This window comes from Moschus berezovskii, chromosome 9 (genome assembly GCF_049115385.1).
Source record: "Moschus berezovskii isolate FMDL1 chromosome 9, NW_MosBer_1.0, whole genome shotgun sequence".
Classification (NCBI taxonomy): Eukaryota; Metazoa; Chordata; class Mammalia; order Artiodactyla; family Moschidae; genus Moschus; species Moschus berezovskii.
The window spans coordinates 10,774,509-10,791,282 of record NC_142468.1 but is presented as its reverse complement, the minus strand read 5'-3'; the positions used below and the strand labels follow the sequence as shown (position 1 = coordinate 10,791,282).

At 38.5% G+C, this 16,774-nt stretch overlaps 1 pseudogene; it reads right to left on the bottom strand.

Annotated features, from left to right (window-relative positions):
- Nucleotides 1–14,936: 14,936 nt before the first annotated feature.
- On the bottom strand, nucleotides 14,937–16,562 carry LOC129562814 (F-box only protein 27 pseudogene; annotated as a pseudogene).
- Nucleotides 16,563–16,774: the final 212 nt, after the last annotated feature.

Below are 16,774 nucleotides of genomic sequence, written 5' to 3'. Positions count from 1 at the left end.
CCTACCAACAGTATAAGAGGGTTCCCTTTCTCCACACCCTCTCCAGCATTTATTATTTGTAGACTTTTTGATGATAGACATTTTGACCTGTGTGAGATAACACCTCACAGTGATTTTGGTTTGCATTTCTCTAATAATTTCGTATTTTCTTTGGTCATTTGATGCAAAGAACTAACTCATTGGAAAAGACCCTGATGCTGGGAAAGATTGAAGACAGGAAGAGAAGGGGATGACAGAGGATAAGATGGTTAGATGGCATCACTGACTCAATGGACATGAATTTGAGCAAGCTCCGAGAGTTGGTGATGGACAGGGAAGCCTGGCATGCTGCAGTCCATGGGGTTGCAAAGAGTTGGACATGACTGAGCGACTGAACTGACTGTCTAATAATTAGCAATGTTGAACATCTTTTCATGTGCCTGTTGGCCATTTGTATGTCTTTGGACAAATGTCTAGGCCTTCTGCCCATTTTTTTGACTGGATTTTTTCAATATTGGGTTATATGAGCTGTGTGTATATTTTGAATATTAGCTCCTTGTTGAGTGTGTTGTTTACAAATATTATCACCCATTCTGTAGGTTGTCTTTTCACTTTGTCTCTGGTTTCCATTGCTGTGTAAAAGCTTTTCAGTTTCATCAAGTCTTATTTGTTTATTTTGGCTGTTATATGTTTGGCCTTGGGAGACTGATCTAAGAAGATATTGTTACTATTTATGTTTGAGGATGTTTTGTCTGTGTTCTCTTCTATGAGTTTTATGGTGGCATGTCTTATATTTAGGTCTTTAAGCCATTTTGAGCTTATTTTTGTATATGGTATGAGGGAGTGTTATGGTTTCATTGATTTACATATCACTGTTCTGCTTGCCCAGCACCACTTGTTGAAGAGATTATCTTTTCTCCATGTTATGTTCTTTCATATTCTCTTTTGTAGATTAATTGACTGTAGTTGTGTGGGTTTATTTCTGGGCTGTCTTTTCTGTTCCATTGTTTGTTTTTTGTAGGAGTACCATACTGCTTTGATACTCTAGCTTTATAGTATTGTCAGGATTGTTTTGACAGTTCTTGGTCTTTTGTCATTCCATGTAAATTTTAGGATTATTTGTTCTAGTTCTGTGAAAAATATCTTGGGTATTTTGATAGTGATTGCGTTAAATCTGTAGATTGCTTTGGGTAGTATGGTCATTTTAACAGTATTCTTTCAATGTAATAACATGGGTTATCTTTTCATTTCTCTGAGTCATCTTAAGTTTCTTTTATCAGTGTCTTATAGTTTTTACACACAGCCACCTCCTTGGTTAAGTGTATTCCTAAATATTTTTTGATGTAATTTTTAACAGGATTGTTTTCTTATATTTTATTGTTAGTATAAAGAAATACAAATGCTTTCTGTTTATTAATTTTGCATTCTGCTACCTTGTTGAATTCACTTATTTTAACAGTTTTTGTGTGAAGGTTTCAGGATTCTTTATATAAAGTATCTTGTCTTCTGCAAATAGTGACAGTTTTATCTCTTCCAGTCTAATTTGGATGCCTTTATTTCTTTTTTTTTTGTCTGATTTCTGTGGCTATGACTTCCAATATTATGTTGAATAGAAGTAATGAGAATGGGCATCCTTGTCTTGTTCCTGAATTTAGTAGGAAAGCTTCCAGGTTTTCATCATTAAATATTCTGTTGGCTGTGGATTTACCATAAATAACTTTTGTTATAAATAACTTATTATGTTGATATATGTTACGTCTCTACCCACTTTGGTAAGCTTTTATCATTAGTGATGCTGAATTTTGTCAGGTGCTTTCTCTGTGTTTATTGAGATGATCATGTGGTTTTTGTCTTTCCTTTTGTTAATGTGAAGTATCACATTGATTGAACGGCACATGTTGAAGCATCCTGGTAACCATGGAATGAATCCAACTTGATCATGCTGTATGACCCTTTTTATATATTGTTGCATTTTAGATTTGCTAATATTTGGTTGAGGAATATTGCATCTATATTCATCAAAGATATTGTGTAATTTTCTTTTATTGTAATGTCTTTGTCTAGTTTTGGTATTAGGGTGATAGTGGCTTCATAGAGTAAATTTTAAGAGTGTTCCCTCTTTCTCAGTTTTTTGAAATAGTTTGAGAATGATAAGTATAAGTTATCTGTTTGGTAAAATATGCCATTGAAGTTGTCTGGTCCTGGGTTTTTGTTTATAGGGAGTTTTGCTGTTTGTTTTTTTACACATTCTATTTCACTCATAGTGATCATTCTGTTCAATTATGTTTCCTCTTGACTCAATTTTGGCAAGCTGTATGTCAATTTCTTTATGTCCACTTCTTTATGTCCACTTCTAGAAATTTGTCCATTTCTTTATGTCTACTTCTAGAAATTTGTCCAACTTGTTGGCATGTAACTGCTTATAGTAATCCTTTTTTTAAAAAAATTATGTGGTACCAGTTGTTATTTCTCACTTGTTTGTTAGTTTATTTGGGTCCCCTCTCTTTTCTTCTTGGTGATCCTGGCTAGTGGTTTTGTTGATATTTTTAATCTTTTTTTTTAAAAAAAGATTTTATTGACCTTTTCAATCTTTTATTGATCTATCTCTATTTTATTTATTTTCTCTCTGATCTTTGTTATTTCCTTCCTTATGCTGACTTTAATGTTTGTTTCTTCTTTTTCTAATTCTTTTAGGTGGTAGATTTAGTTATTTATTTGAGACTTTTGTTTCTTGGGGAAGGCTTGTATTGATATGAACTCCCCCTTAGTACTGCTTTTGTTGAGTACCATAGCTTTCGTAAGCTTGTGGTTTTATTCTTGTCTTGAGGTATTTTATGAATTCTTATTTTCTCCCATCATTGACTCATTTGTTTTTTACTAGCATGCTGTTTAGTCTCTATGTATTTGTTCTTTCCCTGTTTTTCCTTATGTGTTTGATTTCTAGGATCATAACATTGTAGTCAGAAAAGATGCTTGAAATAATTTCTAACCTCTTGAATTTGTTGAGGCTTGTTTTGTGACCTAGTATGTGGTCTGTCTTAGAGAATGTTCCATGTGTGCTTGAAAAGAATGTGTATTCTGGGTTTTGGAGGAATAGTGTTCTATAGATATCAATGAAGTCCAGCTGGTCTGTTATGTCATTTAGGAACACTGTTGCTTTATAGATTTTCTGTCAGGATGATTTGTCCATTGATGTATGTCAGTGGCATATTAAAGACTCCTACTATTATTGTATTCATATCCATTTCTCCCTTTAGGTCTGTTAGTATTTGTTTTATATATTTAGGTGTTGCTATATTGGGTGCATATATGTTAACAAGTATAATATCCTCTTCTTGTATTGATCTCTCTTTATCATTATATGTCATTATATAATGTCCTTTAAAACTCAGCATTCAGGAAACTAAGATCATGGCATCTGGTCCCTTCACTTCATGGCAAATAGATGGGCAAACAGTGGAAACAGGGACAGACTTTATCTTTTGGGGCTCCAAAATCACTGCAGGTGGTGACTGCAGCCATAAAATTAAAAGACTCTTGATCCTTGGAAGAAAAGATATGACCAACCTAGACAGCATATTAAAAAGCAGAGACATTACTTTCCCAACGGAGGTCCGTCTAGTTAAAGCTATGGTTTTTCCAGTGGTTATGTATGGATGTGAGAGTTGGACTGTGAAGAAAGCTGAGTGCTAAATAATTGATGCTTTTGAACTGTGGTGTTGGAGAAGACTCTTGAGAGTCCCTTGGACTGCAAGGAGATCCAACCAGTCCATCCTAAAGGAGGTCAGTCCTGCATATTCATTGGAAAGACTAATGCTGAAGCTGAAATGCCAATACTGTGGCCACCTGATGCAAAGAACTGACTCATTGGAAAAGACCCTGAGGCTGGGAAAGATTGAGGGCGGGTGGAGAAAGGGACGACAGAGGAAGAGATGGTTGGATGGCATCACCAACTCAATGGACATGAGTTTGAGTAAACTCTGGGAGTTGGTGATGGACAGGGAGGCCTGGCATGCTGTCGTCCATGGGGTCGCAAAGAGTCAGACATGACTGAGTGACTGAACTGAACTGAACTGAATGTCCTTCTCTGCTTTCCTTTATGTCCTTTGTTTTAAAGTCAGTTTTTGCTGATATGAGTATTGAGACCCATTCCACCCTTACTTTCTGTTTCCATATGCTTGAAATATCTTTTTCCATCACAACATTTTCAGTCTGTTTGTGTTTTTCACCCTGAAATGGGTCTCTTGTAGGCAGCACATTGTAGGTTCAAAATGAGTCTCTTGTAGGCAGCACATTGTAGGTTCTTGTTTAATCCAATATGCCACTCTCTGTCTCTTGATAAGAGCATTTAGTCCATTGACATTTAAAGTAATTATTGATAGTATGTGCTTACAACCATTTTAAACCTTGTTTTCCAGTTGTTTATGTTCTTCTTTGTTCATTTCTTCTTTTTGTTCTTCGTTGATAGCCTGGTGATTTTCTTTTATAGTATGCTTGAGTTCTGTTTTGTGCGTGTGTGTGTGTGAATCTGTTGCATGTTTTTGATGTGTGGTTACCATGATGTTCAAGTCTATTGACCCATAACTATATCTGCTTGCTTGATGATCATATAAGTTCAAACACATTCTAAAAGACCTGGATTTTTATGCTCCCCTTCCCCACATTTTGTGATTTTGATGTCTAATTTTACATGTTTATGCTTAGCCTTGTGCTGAATGATTAACACAACCCTTTTCTGTTGACTGTAATTATAATAACTTTTACCAAAATTTTTATATTTTTGCCTTTTTTATTGGACTGTTCCCTTTCCAATAGATTCTTGTTTCTTTTCTATTTAAAGAAGACCTTTCACTATTTCTTTTAGGGTTCATTTGTGTGTGTATGTGCTCAGTCATGTCCAACTCTTTGCAACCCTATGAACTGTAGCTTGCCAGGCTCCTCTGTCCATGGAGTTTTCCAGGGAAGAAAGCTGGAGTAGGTTGCCATTTCCTCCTCCAGGGGATCTTTCCAACTGAGGGATCAAACCCATGTTTCTAGCATCTCCTGCACTGGCAGATGGATTCTTTACTACTAGTGCCACTGGGGAAGCCCAGGGTTGGCTTAGTACTGCTGAATTCTTTTTGTTTTTGCTTGTCTGAGAAACTATCTCTCTATTCTAGATTCTTCTGTTTTAAATATTTTGAGTCATAGAGTAGTCTAGGTTGCAGATTTTTCCCTTTCAGGACTTCAGCTATATCACGCCCCTCCCTTCTGGCCTGTAGAGTTTCTTCAGAGAATGTTTCACCCAATTTTTAGGCTTTAAAAAAAAAATGTTGATTTTCACATGCAGTAATTTTTGAGCCAGTGTATAATACAAAATTGGCTGACCACACAAATCATTTCTATTCATGTTCTCTTCCTCCCTTGTCTCTTATAGTTTGAAATTGCTATTCTGTTCCTTAACACAATAAACTAATTTGCAGTTTCTGTACCAAACTATAAAGTAGTCTGTGGTGGCTTAGCAAACATGAATTAAATTCGTTTAGCAGAGTACAGAGTCTTTGTGGAATCAGGCTTGACTGCCATTACTGTATGACCTTCTGCAGTAACTAAGCCTCTCTGTATTGATAAGACCACCACATATGAATGTTTTAGAAGATCAAAGGTACTAGAAAGTGCTTTAGTAAGTATTCGGTGGCAAGTAATTCATTATTATTACTAATTATTTATTAGTATTATATTATTACTAATTAATTATTAAGTAATTTATTAATTATGGTAAGTATAAAAAAGCTATATCAATGACATCCAAACAGGTGGAATGTCTCTAACTCAGTTGTAAAATGCTACCATTAGATTTTAATAATGATGCCAATGGTCAATGATTGCTTTTCTACAAAAACTTTGGCAAAGTTTTAGCATTTCAAGTGGTGAATACAAAATATAATTATGTGCTATCATGAGTTAAAACTTATGGTGAATGATAATTTATTGGTTGACTCCATCAAGTTGCTTAGTTACTCATGTATCCAATTATATATAGCAAAGTTATTTGTGAACTTGCCCATTTACAGTCCTAGTTTTAGGACTCTGAGCCACAGCTATATGGCAAAAATATGGAAAGATGTATATGCAGGAATATTCATTGTAAGACTGACTGTAAACTGAGAGAATGGAAGTACCCCACATGTGCATGTGAGGGGATTGGTTGGATGAACAGCAGATTACTGGGCACTATGACAAGAAATGAGTGTCCCTATATACCACTGTGGAAGGGTCTTGGGGATATAGTGTTGAGTGCAAAAAGGGAAGTATTCTTTGTATGCTACCTTTTACCTTTTAAGAAATAACCATAAAATATGCACATATATGTTTGCTTACATTAAAAATTAGAAAGGGAAAGATAAACCATAATTTTTTAAAAATAAGGTTACCTATAAGGACAATGAGAAAATAGTGTATAGAGGACAGGAATAGAAGCTGGCTTATACCAATATACTGAATTATTTAGATTTGACTCTGAAAACAAATACTTTACTTATAAAACAAAATTAACTTTTGAGTAAAACCCCAAAATTGAAAATAAAATGAAGCAGATTATTAACAGGATGTTCCATAACACACAGAGAAGAACTTTTTCAAGTGACTTTAAAAACACAGTAGTTAAGGAATCTCCACACTGTTCTCCATAGTGGCTGTACTAGTTTGCATAAAAAAATGGAAATAGAACTGCCATACGACCCAGCAAGCCCACTTCTGGGCATACACACGGAGGAAACCAGAATTGAAAGAGACACATGTATCCCAATGTTCGTCTCAGCACTGTTTATAATAGCCAGGACGTGGAAGCAAGCTAGATGTCCATCTGCAGATGAATGGATAAGAAAGCTGTGGTACATATACACAATGGAGTATTACTCAGCCATTAAAAAGAATACATTTAAATCAGTTCTAATGAAGTGGATGAAATTCGAGCCTATTATACAAAGTAAGCCAGAAAGAAAAACACCAATTCAGTATACTAATGCATATATATGGAATTTAGAAAGATGGTAATGATAACCCTGTATACAAGACATTAAAAGAGACACAGATATATAGAACAATCTTTTGGACTCTGTGGGAGAGGGCGAGGGTGGGATGATTTGGGAGAATGGCATTGAAACATGTATATTATCATATGTGAAATGAATCGCCAGTCCAGGTTCAAAGCATGATACAGGATGCTTGGGGCTGGTGCACTGGGATGACCCAGAGGGATGATATGGGGAAGGAGGTGGGAGGGGGGTTCAAGATGGGGAACACATATACACCCAGGGTGGATTCACGTCAATGTATGGCAAAACCAATACAATATTGTAAAGTCATTCAGTTCAGTTCAGTTCAGTTGCTCAGTCGTGTCCGACTCTTTGCGACCCCATGAATCACAGCACACCAGGCCTCCCTGTCCATAGCCTCCAATTAAAATTAAAAAAAAAAATTTTTTTTTAAATGTAAAATAAACTCTTATAGAATTCCTAAAAAACAAAAAAACACAGTAGTTAGAGTGTATATCTGCAGTGGGATATTCTCCAAGGACAAACATATCAAAAGATTATTTTCACTTTTCTTAGTAGTTTTATTGGTGGTAGTAATGTTGTATATGTACACTTTTTTTAATGTGTAAGATTAAGAAAATGAGTATTTTATATAATGTTCTAATTAAAGAGGAGAGTGAAAAAGTTGGCTTAAAACTCAACATTCAAAAAACTAAGAACATGGCATCCAGTCCCATCACTTCATGGCAAATAGATGGGGAAACAGTGGAAACAGTGAGAGACTATTTGGGGGGCTCCAAAATCACTGCAGATGGTGACTGCAGCCATAAAATTAAGACACTTGGTCCTTAGAAGAAAAGCTATGACCAACCTAGACAGAATATTAAAAACAGAGACACTTTGCCAACAAAGGTCCGTCTAGTCAAGGCTATGGTTTCTCAATTAGTCATGTATGGATGTGAGAGTTGGACTATAAAGAAAGCTGAGCACTGAAGAACTGATGCTTTTGAACTGTGGTGCTGGAGAAGACTCTTGAGAGTCCCTTGGACTGCAAGGAGATCCAACCAGTCCATCCTAAAGGAAATCATTGAATATTCATTGGAAGGACTGATGCTGAAGCTGAAACTCCAATACTTTGGCCACCTGATGCACAGAATGGACTCACTGGAAAAGACCTTGATGCTGGGACAGATCGAAGGCAGGAGGAGAAGGGGAAGAATGAGGATGAGATGGTTGGATGGCATCACCGACTCTGTGGACATGAGTTTGAGCACGCTCTGGGAGTAGATGATGGACATGGAAGCCTGGTGTGCTGCAGTCCATGGGGTTGCAAAGAGTTGGACATGGCTGAGTGACTGAACTGAAGTGAATTATGCCATCCCAATCATCCTTGAGAAGCTGGAGTCCCAACATAAGAGATTTAGATTTAAGATAGAAGAGGCTGAGTGAAAATTCTACAGTCCTGAATTTGAAATAGAGGTATCATGAGGTATTTTGTCTTAAATTTTTCTCGCTGGCTCTGAAAAAGCCTAGAAACAATCACCAAGCCAGTAGCAATGAGTATACCTTGTACCTAGATTATGATACTTCAAGACGAGTTTTCCTTGGAGAAATATCTTACGCTGATTCTAGGTCAAGAGCAGGAAATGTCTTTTTTTAAAAAAAGCAACTAAAACCCAAATTCAGTCTATTTTAACTTATATACATAGTTCTGAAAAAGCCTAGACACTTCACTGGTAATCACCCCGGTATACATGAGAACTTCTAGCTCTAGATTATAATCTTACAGTAGCATTTTCCACTAACAGGAATCAGAACTGCTTGAAAATAGTTCTGACTCCAGGACTGGGGCAAGAAAAATACTAATTTTAACCAAATGAAATTGCCCTATTGCCATGTGCGTGTGTGGGTACTCAGTTTTGTTGGACTCTGCAATCCCATGGAACTAGCCCGCCAGGCTCCTCTGTTCATGGGATTTTCCAGGCAAGAATACTGGAGTGGGTAGCCATTTCCTCCCCGAGGGGATCTTCCTGACTCAGGGACCAAACCTATGTCTCTTGTGTCTCCTGCATTGGGAGGCAGATTCTTTAGCATTGAGCCACCTGGGAAGTTCTTTTAGTATTGCTCTACTTAATACAGAATGAATCTGGAATATCTTTTAATACAGCTAGCACTTAAGTATATTAGTTTTCTAAGCTGTTGTATCAAAACAGCGCAAACTGAGTGACTTAAAGCAACAGAAATGTATTGCCTCATAGTTCTGGAAGATTTAAGTCTAAAATCTAGGTGTCAGCAGGGGCATGTCCTGTTTGACACTCTGGTTAGAATCTTTCCTTGCCTCTTCCCAGCTTCTGGTTGTGGCTAGCAACCCCTGGAATTCCTTGTATCAATAAGATAGTTCTTGCAGCAAGTTGAACTCCATCAAATATTTATATTTGTTCATTTATAATGCTGCCAAAAAAAATGAAAATTCTGATTGGTCACCATTGGAGAATGGTAGGGAAACAATTCATCTTGAAGATTGGTGAATAAAAACAGCCAAGCATTTCCAGCCTTTCCTGTGAATTGTACACCAAGTATCAAATAGTGGATGTCCTGGTTTGACTGGTAGCCTCCCAAAAGATATGTCCATGTTCTAATCCTTATTTATGTTACCTTATTTGGAAAAAGGGTCTTTGCAGGTATAATTAAATTAAAGATTTTGTGATGAGATCATTACCATGTTAGACCCTAAATTCATTGGCAAGTGTCTTTATAAGGGACAGGGAAATGAACAAACAGAAGAAGAGGAAATTAACCACAGTGGAAGAAATTGGAGCAGTACAGCAATAAGGAATGCCAACAGCTAACAGAAGTTGGAAGAGACAAAGAACAGATTTCTCCCTTAGAGTCTCTGGAGGAAGTATGTCCCTGCCAACATTTTTGTTTTGGATTTCTGGCCTCCAGAACTATGAGAATAAATTTCTGTTGTTTTTAAGCCACCAAGTTCGTGGTTATTACAAAAGCCTCAGGAAACCAGTACAGTAAATAAGAGGATGTTTCTCTTTAAAGAAGTAGCTAATAAGCGAATAAAGAATCATAGAATATCACTGTTTCCCAAACTTTAATGAATTAAGAGAGAGAGATGTTAAGCACTGACATCTGCCAGCATCATAAAAAGGGAAATATCCTGACATTGTGTCCTTCTTTTTGTAAAAATATTAAGTATTTATTTGATGGCTCCGGCTCTTAATTGTGGCCTGTGGGATCTAGTTCCCTGACCAGGGATCCAACCCAGGCCCCTGCACTGGGAGTGCAGAATCTTAGCCAGTGGACCACCAGGGAGATCCCTGTCCTTCTTTTTTAAAAGTTTTTAAAAACTTTTTATCCCAGATATTATGTGCTTCTTGAAGAACATACTACCACCTGTAAAGTAGTATTACTCACACTCCTACCACCCCAAAATATAAACCCTGAATGTGATCAAGCTTCCATATCCAACTAAAATTTACAAAAAATACAGAGGATGCAGGGACATTTAAAACTATTTGTGTCAAAAATGCAATCATTAAAATCCAGGCCCTGAGAAGGTATGGGATAAATGATGTCTTTTCTTCAACAAACAATTTCAGAAAGTGGAATTTACAGGCTTAAGACATTTAAGAGACTTAACAGTCAATCACAATACACAGAACTATAAACTATAAAAGATGATGATTTGTGAAACAACTGGAAATTTGAACACTTACTGGATATTTGATGAAATTAAAGGAATTATTAAATAAAAATTTCCACTAAAGAATTTAAAATAAGCCCAGTGAATCATTTACAGTCAAATGGTTCTTAACCCATACAGCAAGGCCTGGTATTGTAAATAATGTTGCTGCTGCTGCTGCTGCTGCTAAGTCACTTCAGTCGTGTCCGACTCTGTGTGACCCCTAGATGGCAGCCCACCAGGCTCCCCCATCCCTGGGATTCTCCAGGCAAGAACACTGGAGTGGGTTGCCATTTCCTTCTCCAATGTGTGAAAGTGAAAACTGAAAGTGAAGTTGCTCAGTCGTGTCCAACCCTTAGCGACCCCACGGACTGCAGCCTACCAGGCTCCTCCATCCATGGGATTTTCTAGGCAAGAGTACTGGAGTGGCTTGCCATTGCCTTCTCCGGTAAATAATGTTAAACATTTTAATTACACAGGTTTCCTGTTTCTCTGATTCTTGGATCTCAGCTGCAAGTTGAGCATCTGTGATTTGGGACAGTTAGAAATGGTGAAAAGTAAGGTGCTTGCTCATCCTTCTAATGGCCTGGCTTTCTTTGATTTACCTACGAACTTTGTTGTTCCTATATCTTCAACTTGATAGAGGTTTCTGATATGAAAGACAGCTACACAGACAATTTTCTAATAAAATACATCAATAGCAGGTAAATTAAATCTTAGTTAATCTACAAACTATATTTTAGAGAATTATTACTGAAACTAGATAGGCCAATTTCAGTTCTGCAAAACCCACCTTCCTCTGATAGTAATGGTAGGAGAGATTATAAAAGGGGAGGTGGCAGAAAGATGATTGTAGATTTCAGACCATAATGGAAGCAAGGAATTTGTAAATACTGAGGGCTGGTATTTGATTTAGCAAGGGGTTTTTTGGAGGAAATCAAGAGGCATAGTTCTAGTACCTTCTTGAGAACAAGGGTCTACATGAAATTAGGATGGTTCTTCAAAGTAAGAAGATAGCCAGTAGGCACAAGGAAAAGATGTTTAAACTGGAAAGAATGGAGGTTTTAAAAAGATGAGGAATTTGCCATTTTGTGTTCCCTGCCAAGCTGAGAAGCAATAGTGAATTTAGTCTAAAAAATGTAATCACACGCAACCTCCTTTAAAACTTGTAACAGTCCAATGAGACGAGTAATATTATCCCTTTGTTATGGATAGGAAACAGACTCGGGTTAAGCAGTGTCTTGCCAACATATTGCTGTTTTCTCATGAAGCGTTAGAGGTCCAGGTTCAAATCTCTTGCCACCTGTCTTAGAAATAACAAGTTATCAATCAAGAAAGACGTGAAGGATTTGAATTAAACGATGTTGGTCCTTGTTGTCGTTGTTACTGTTTAGTTGTGTCTGATTCTTTTGCAACTCCATGGACTATAGCCTGCCAGGCTCCTCTGTCCATAGGATTTCCCAGCAAGAATACTGGAGTGGGTTGTAATTGCCCTCTCCAGGGGATCTTCCAGATCCAGGAATCTAACCTGTGTCTCCTGTGTTAGCAGGCAGATTTGTTACTGCTGAGCCACCAGGGAAGCCCCTGTGTTGGTCCCTAAGCTTGTCAGATATATGTTAATTATATAATGTGTTAAACTTCATTTGGGAGAAGAAACTCTGTGACATATTCAAAATTGGAGACTTTGTCCCAATTAAATGTAATTGCCTCTGTAAAAAGTATCATCAAAAGCATTTATTAAATCATTTAAGTAACTGATTTCTCTGTTTCTACATTAGTTGAAAATCATCCATTTCCCATTCAAAATAGCATTTACTCAGTTACTGAATTTGACAAGAATGGTCATTTTCTAGCAAATATTTCTAATCAAAACATTTCTGTCTTAACTTTACAATTATAATTTAAATGCTTTCATAAAACAAGAGAATGGAGGGTGACTTTTTAGTGGTAGAACATTGGGAAGGAGAAGTCTATTATATTTTACCTGATGAACCAATAGCATAGCTCCCATTGTGTAGACAGAAAAATATAATTAAATTGGGCCTGTGCCAATGTCATTGCACAATAAATTAGAAGAGGCCATGTATATTGACAGGGATAATGGAATAGCAGTACTCAAGAGCATGAACTTTGTAATTACAGAGACTAAAATGCTTGTTCTTGTTCCAGGCATAGACAAGTCACCTCATCTGTAAAATGGCAGTTAGTGAAATTAATAATTCTCTACTTTAGAGAATTGTGGGAGAACTAAAAGATAGTACATGCCAAGCCCTTTAGCTCAGTGATTGGCACAAAGTCTTCCATAATGATTAGAGATGATGATAATATGGATAGCACTGAAAATTAAATGGGTTCTATTTTGTCTTTGTCTAGATCATTTTAAGCAGTGGAGTGGAACAAAATTAGGAATCAGAACATACTTCTGAACTGAGTTTGCCAATCCGTATCTATCTTTTGAACATGTGGGTTTTTTCCATCTGTAAAATTAGAATCAAAGAAGAAAGTCATTCCAGGTTTGAGATAAAACACATACTACACTCTAGATACTAGTTCTTGAGGATAGATCATTTGAATAACTGATTTCTCTGTTTTTACTTCTGTTGAAAATCATCAATTTCCTAAAATGACTCAGATAGTTTAAAACTGAGACTCTAGTCAAGAGTTATAATTGCTCATTTGTGAAGTGTAGAATCTATTATCATTCCTCAGTAAATCTCAAATGATAAGTTTTCAGGCTTCAGATATATTGTAGTATATGATAAAAATCAATACTGTTATTTGGCCACAGGATGGCAAAATATACCTGAGCCTGGATAGAATACAAGACTAGGAAACCACAGTCCCTAGAGTGGTTTTTCATTTCCTTTTCATATATTTTGTTGCCTGCTTAGTGACATTTATCACTAACTGTGGTTTTATTTTCAAAAGATAGAAATCATCACATATTTCCTTCTTCAGTTCAGCTCAGTCGCTCAGTCATGTCCGACTCTGCAACGCCATGAACTGCAGCACGCCAGGCCTCCCTGTCCATTACCAGCTCCCAGAGTTCACCCAAGCTCATGTCCGTTGAGTTGGTGATGCCATCCAACCATCTCATCCTCTGTCATCCCCTTCTCTTCGTGCCCTCAATCTTTCCCAGCATCAGGGTCTTTTCAAATAAGTCAGCTCTTCACATCAGGTGGCCAAAGTATTGGAGTCTCAGCTTCAACATCAGTCCTTCCAATGAACACCCAGGACTGATCTCCTTTAGGATGGACTGGTTGGATCTCCTTGCAGTCCAAGGGACTCTCAAGAGTCTTCTCCAACACCACAGTTCAAAAGCATCAGTTCTTCAGTGCTCAGCTTTCTTCACAGTCCAACTCTCACATCCATACATGACCACTGGAAAAACCATAGCCTTGCCTAGACAGAGCTTTGTTGACAAAGTAATGTCTCTGCTTTTTAATATGCTGTCTAGGTTGGTCATAACTTTCCTTCCAAGGAGTAAGTGTCTTTTAATTTCCTTCTTAATTCGTGCTAATTTTAGCAAATGACAACACAGTCAAGTCCAAATCCCTTCTTTCTCTCTGCCCTTTTCTCTTAAATTCTGTTAACATATTATACTTTTCTTTCTTCCTCCCTTTTCTTCTCATAATCTCCCTTTCTTGCTTTGTGTTTATTTTTCCTTTTTAATGCAATAGTTACAGAATGGTAAACATAGCCCTTGTTCAGTGACCTTGATGTAGTTTCATCCTCCCAATAATGGCTTCAAAAATCAAATCAGAGTTCCTGTCTTTTAAAAAAGGCGATTGAATGATTATCAAATACAGACCATTTTGAAAGTCTCAATTTGTTCTTAGTCTCTATTTAGCCCTCTTAATTTTAACCTTAGCCAATCATGACATTTAAAAAATATTTTGTTGAGAGTGGGAAGGCAGCAAAATGAGGAATGTTAAATTACTAAAACCATCAAATAAAAATTATAGAAAATAAAAATGGAATTCCTGTGTTCCTGTCTCTGCTCAGATCTCTCAGTCACACCTGTGTCTTCCCTGCACATATCTCTAGATAGGTAAATATAATAATGGAATCATGCTTTAAATTTTATAGACAACTTGCTTTTTTTTCATAGATCCAGTCTATCACAGATCTCTTTCTAGACTAGTAAATTTCAAGCTGACTCAGGTGTTTTTAGTGGCTGCATGGAATTTCATAGTATGAATATGCTCTTGAAAAGTACAGTTAGATTCTTTTCCCCCCTATTTTATTTTTTTACTTTAGGCAAATATATTTATTAATTATGATTGGAAGATACAGTACTGATTTATTATCTCCATATTCAAAAAGAATTTCAAAGTAACAAAATAATTCTATCCACCATAGAATCCAGAATAGGGTTGGGCTCTGGGGACCAAATTCATTGTTCACAGGGTGGGCAGAACCTTCTGCCTCTAATTTCTTGAGCTAGTTTAACTTTCAGCTCTGAGTCCTGGTCACAGTCTTGAAATCATGGAAAGTTAGAGAATGGACTTACTCAGCCAGAGGGATGAGTTTCTGATTCAGACATAAGAAGAGGGTTTCTTGGAAGTGATCAATGAAGCCTCTACAGCATAAACAGAAGACAAGGGCAGAGGGCACAGGGGCTGATCCAGAGGGGCCTGGCATTGGGGGGGGAGGGTGAGGATCCCTCTCACCATTTCTTTGTTTTCACCCGTGTCTCCGCTCCATAGAACAGGGGCTGCTGCGTTCAGTCAGTAACCCCGATGTAAGAACGTTCTTCTCATAGTTTCTCACAGAATTTAAAGACAGGGCCCAGTAGGTCCCTTGATTGGACCCAGGAGAGATCCCAGGATGCCAGGAGCTCTTGATTATTGAGGTGGTCTGGCCAATGGTCCCAGCTCCTGGAAGGTACAGTCAGGCTGTCTTACAGGGACAGCCTAGGGACGGATCCGTACGATGACACTGGACTGGGGCCTGCAGACTCCACACTGCTCAGGCCACGAATCATAGCCCTCGACACTGTGGTCAAACAACACAAAACGGACGCCCTTCTTGATGTTGGTGAATGCATGCATGATCCGAAAGGAGAAACTGCCTGTTCGCGGCCGGACGGGAAAACGTTTATGGAAGAAATAATGCAAGATGGCATAATTGGCATCTAGAAGCTTGACGACTAGCTGATATATCCAGTCACTGCCTTGTTGTTCTGTCCAGCGGCGACAGACAGAAATCCAAATCTTTCCACTATCCAGGAGTTCCCGCCACAGACCCTCCTCCTCCAGGTCCAAAATGTCTCCCTTGTACCAACACCTGTAGGCAGGACTGTAGCTCGTCTCCCCAGAAGTCTTCAGCCTGACCCCCAAGTCTTCCTCTTCCTCCGAGCCATCGCTACCACTCAGCATCATACAGTTCCAGAGGTCTTTGCCTGGGGGGTTCGCGTTGAGCTTGCGTCCTATGGGTCTGAGCTCGCAGAAGCGGCCCAGGATGCAGGGCCCGGGGTCGTCAGCAGGGGGCAGGCAGGTGCGGATGACGGGCCACAGGTCGGGGTGTTTCCAGGGCAGGATGCTCCGCCACAGGTCCCAGCCGTCCACCACACCTCGCCAGCGCCGGCACACCAGGCGGCAGTGCCGGAGCAGCGTGCTGGGGGGCAGGTAGCTCAGCACCTTCCGGAGCATCTCGATGGGCAGTTGGTTCGGGCCCGGAGCCTCCTGTGGCTCGCGGTGAGGAGCTGGGACGCGGACGAGCAGGCCCCAGGAGGTTGAGGCGCCCATGTTCTCCTCGCCAGGCCCCGCGGCTGCTGCTGCCTGCGTCTCAGCCAGAGCTCCTCACCAGTGGGCCTTCAACTTGCCTCCCCCCCCCCCCATTTTAAACACTCCTGCAACAATATCCTTGTGCATTCCCCTGTTTGTACTTCTGTTACTATCTTTGTAGGGTGGATTCTTAGAAATGGAGTTTATGAGTCTTAGGATTTCCACCTGTTAAGTATTCATCAGTAGTCACAAGTTAAGCCAGTCCACAGGTTGTCCCTGCTGCCTCTTTGACTTTGTAAAATCCCACAAAGCTGTCCTGTAAAATTGGGACCAACTTCTGTGTTCTTTCCTCTAGA